General features: G+C 38.4%; 1 non-coding gene across 1 annotated transcript; it reads left to right on the forward strand.

The window, feature by feature from the left end:
• The first annotated feature begins 1,540 nt into the window (after window positions 1-1,540).
• LOC125413909 (U6 spliceosomal RNA) lies at window positions 1,541-1,643 on the forward strand. Its single transcript, XR_007236087.1, has one exon. It is a non-coding gene; the product is annotated as a U6 spliceosomal RNA (small nuclear RNA).
• Window positions 1,644-4,588: the final 2,945 nt, after the last annotated feature.

The following is a 4,588-nucleotide window of genomic DNA, read 5'->3' on the forward strand; positions in this document are numbered from 1 at the left end:
ATCAGAACAGGGGTTTTCTGGATTATGGATTTGAAGTCTACCTTTCCTAATAAAAGGAAGTGTCCTTGGAAAAGCAGTACCTGCATGGCTGAAATATAGAAATATGTTTTCTTATAATGTAAATCTAAAAAGCAATGGCCGGGTGTGTTAGACACGAATGAGAGGTTTAGAAAAGAATGAATTTTGTGACATTATTCCCATCAACTCACCTTAGAGAACCAATGCCAGAACAAAGTAAGGATACTACCCAAATCCAACATGATAAGCTAATGAATTTTACTGAGGTTCTTACAGGAATGTGGGTGAGAAGGTACTTATAAAAGCATAAATAATTCAGACAACTGTGTCACCAAAGTCACTCCAGGATGTGTGCTGGCTCTTGAAAACTGGAAACTGTACAGCCTGAAGGCAAATTGTAGAGTGTCCTTTCCAGGTAGCTCAGTGGATCTGAGACTCTTCCAAACAACTTTAGTTTGTCTCTGTTTCTTCTAGTCAGCTCATTGTTCCCTCCTTCTGGTAGGCAGCTCAGTTGGTCTCAACTTGTCTCTCAGCATCATTGATAGTTATATATTCTGGAGTTGGAAAGATCTAGTGAATCTGGTCAGTTTCATGGACTTCCTGAAGCTATGGATTATTAAAAAGCTTTTCTGTAAGTTGGAATGGTTTACCTCCTCCTATGATATCTGGTATCTTTTGTCTTAAGAAGTGTTATGGTTAAGTTTCTCTGGATGTAACCAAGAGAAACTTGGAGAAGAAAGGGCTTCTATCACCTTAAAGTTGTAGTACATCATGAGAGAAAGTCAGGGCAGGGATTCAAGCAGGAACCTGTAAGAAGAAACTGAAGTATGAACCATGGAGGAATGCTGCTTACTGGCTTGCTATCCATGTTGTGCTCAGCCTGCTTTCTTATCAAACCCCCAAACAACCTACCCAGGTGTGGCACTGTCCACAGGGAGATAAGCCCTTCTATTTTAACTTTTAGTTAAGAAAATATATTCGTAGACTTGCCTACAAGCCAATCTAGTGGAGCTTTTTTCTCAATTGACATTCTTTCTTTCCAGATGATCCAGGCTAGTGTCAAAGCAACAGAAAATTAAGCAGTACAAGGAGCTCCCTTTCAGGACAGAATGGAAGGTAGCTTGAATGAGAATAACAATGGCTCCTATAGGCTCAGATGTTTGAATACTTGGTCCACAGTTGATGGAACTGTTTGGGAAGGATTGGGTATGGCCTAGTTGGAGGAAATGCTTCACTGGAAACAAGTTTCAATGTTTCAAATGATTCACAAAGTTCCCAGTGTGATTTTCTGTCTCCTTCTTATGGATCAAGATGTGAGTTCTCAATTGCTGTTCCAACCACCTGTCACCATTTATTTTCTCCACTAACCCTCTGGATTGTATGCACATTTAAATGCATTGTTTTTCTGTTTCCTTGGTCATGGTGTTTTATCATAACAATAGAAAAAAAAGTACAATTAATGCATCTTTAAAATAATTAAGACAAAATGTTTTATATTCCTTTTAACCTCCTGTGTCTTGTGTTTCTTTGGCAGAAAATATATTGAGACTGGACTGATACAGGAAAGATTAGCCTGAATCCTGTGTAAAGATGACATAGCCATTCATGAAGCTTTCCATAATTTTTTTCTCAGAGTTTTGGAGATTTCAAATTCGCTTGTAACAGATTGTGAAATGATACCATGTATTATAAAGACTAGATATATGAAGTTAGTTTTCAATAAATGTTAATAGTCACACAGACATACATCAAACAAAAAATGCTTTATCTTGGGGAGAATTGCTATATAACAGTCTGTAGATTTGGCTGGTTGAAGGTCATCGGTATCCTGAGCAGTGTGCAGGACACATATGGGAGCTTTACAGTAATCATAGGTTCTCGCTTTACAGTACACTGACATCTTACAACAGTGTTAGAATGATTCAATAGAGAAACATAGTCTTTTTAAGATTGATGGTGGGACAGCTATCTATACCTATGCTAACCAATGGAACTGAATTCTCTTATTACATACAATTAGAATTAAGAACAGATCACTGGGACTGGCAAGATGGCCAAGCATGGAAAAGCACTTGCCTCTAAGCCTCACAACCTAAGTTTCATCCCTGATACCTACATGGTGGAAGGAGATAATGGACTCAGAAAGGTTTCTTGTGACCTACACATGTGTGCCACAGAGCACATGCCTACCCACCCAAACCCCATGTAGACAAACTAATAAACAAAAAAAAGCTCTTAGAAGAAAATAGTCAATTTAGTAATGTTTAACTAAGCAATGATTGCTTAGATATGACCAACTCCAGAAGCACAAAAAATCAGCAAAAAAACCCAAATTAAATGCCATTAATAAAACTCACAATATTTTTTTTCTTTTATTTTTGCAATTAGGTCTATGTAGCCTTGGCTGGCTTGGAATTCACTATGTAGACCAGACTGACCTCAAATTGGCAAAGATCTACTTGACTCTGCTTCCCAAGTTCTGGGATTAAAGGCATGAGCTGCCATGCTTGGCATAACTTTTGTCATTTAAAAGACACGACATTAAGAAAATGAAAAGGAAGTAGACAAGGCACAGAATGAGGAAATCATGTTTTTAAGTCACGCATCTACGAAGGGACTCAACCTGAAATGTATAAAGAACATGTACAACTCGCCCATAAAATGACAGTCAACCAATTTTAAAAAGGCAAAGGCTCAGAAAAGATATTTCCAAATTTAAAAAAAGAAGAAAAAAATGGAAGACATAAAGCTATACAGGTATTAATTAGATATGCCCACTGAAGATGTATATATACCAGTAGCCACCAGGGTAATGCCCTCTCTCTCTCTCTCTCTCTCTCTCTCTCTCTCTCACACACACACACACACACACACACACACACCCAGGGACAGTTATTACAATATGGAAGTGGTATTCTTTGTCACACTGATGTCTGAATAATTACATCTGTCCCAGCGTACAGGCTTTCCCCTTTCCTCTCTACTGTTTCCGTTACTGCACAGCCCCCTTAGGACTGCTTATGTCCAATCTCTTTACTCCTCAGTTTTTATTTAGCTGACATCTGTCACCTTTATCAAGTAGTTATGTCTGCTTGTTCCTGAATGTCATGTTTTGATTCCTTTTCGATCTCTCTTAGTTCTTCTTGGATTGGTTCAAATCATTTTCCATTGCTAACTTTGAGACGTAAGCATGGGAAACACTGGAACAAAAGCATTCTTTCTGTAGCAAATTCCATGGCCCAAAACAACTTCCAGAGAAAAGATTTATTTGAACTGACAACTCCAGGTCACAGTCCACCATTGAGGGAAGTCAAGGAAAGAACTGAAGCAGGAACTAGGGAGGAATACTGCTTGCCAGCTTGCTTGCTTATTTTCTTGAACAGCCCAGAAGCACCTACTTGCCCAGGAATTGTGGGGCAATTAGCAATCAAGACAATGCCCCATAGACACATGCCCACAGGCCAAGCTGATTTAGGTAATTCCTCAAAAGAGATTTTTCCCTCCACCAAGTGACTCTAGGTTGTGTCAAAGTGGCAATAAACTAACCAGCAACAAGGAGAATAAAGAGAAAATGCTCCGTTTTAGACCCTCCCCACTTTCTCCCTACACCCCCACCACCCCGGCATCTCTTAACTAAGAAATTCCTTCTCTTCCTAAAAAAAAGGTGTGGACTAACCTCTCCGTAAAGAAACAAAGATTTAGGTTTGTGCTCCAAACTCTTAGATAACTACACCTCTTAGCTGGTGCCCCCTTAGCATCAGGCTTCAAGGAAGTTTTGTTATTTTTGGCATAATTCCTAATAATCTTCAGAAAATGTGCATTTATTTCTGTATAATGAATGATATTCTAATTCATCCCATTTATGTTGCATCATAAATATACCTATTTTCCTATGTGTATTTTAAAGAGTTTTGGACTATGTACATGTAGCGAGGCACATGAATCTTAAGTTCACACCCAGGTCAGTGTTATGTCCACACAACCTTCACACAAGTCAAATCAGAATTTAACAGCTCTTAAAATCTTTAGTTTGGGACTCTTTCACATGTTTATAGTTTGAAGAAATTTGAGGTTTTGTATATGTGACTCATGTCTGTAAATATAACTCTTGGAAATTAAAACAGTAATTTTGAAATATTTTACCAGTCCAATAAAAGTAACAATCAATCTATGACCTGTTAGCATATTGACTAATATGCTAATTAACTAATACTACATATTAACTAATATGTGACTACTTTTAATGAAAGAATGACAATACTAGGCATTGGTAGATTACTGCTTACTGTTTACGACATCTCACGTCTTTCAATGTCTAGCTTCACAGAAATCACATGCATCTGGTGATTTTCATTTTAATCTGTTGCTGTGTCATTTTCGTTTGAATGTACACACACACACACACACACACACACGCACACGCACACACACACACACACACACACACACACACACACACCTCAGCTTTCCACAAAGATGAACTGAACTGGAAGCTAGAGACACTCGCAGGTCCTCATGCAGGCTGCTGAGAACCCAGGATGATCCAAGGGGTCTCTGTCACACATTCTGA

Source organism: Myodes glareolus, chromosome 10 (genome assembly GCF_982192425.1).
Source record: "Myodes glareolus chromosome 10, mMyoGla1.1, whole genome shotgun sequence".
Classification (NCBI taxonomy): domain Eukaryota; kingdom Metazoa; phylum Chordata; class Mammalia; order Rodentia; family Cricetidae; genus Myodes; species Myodes glareolus.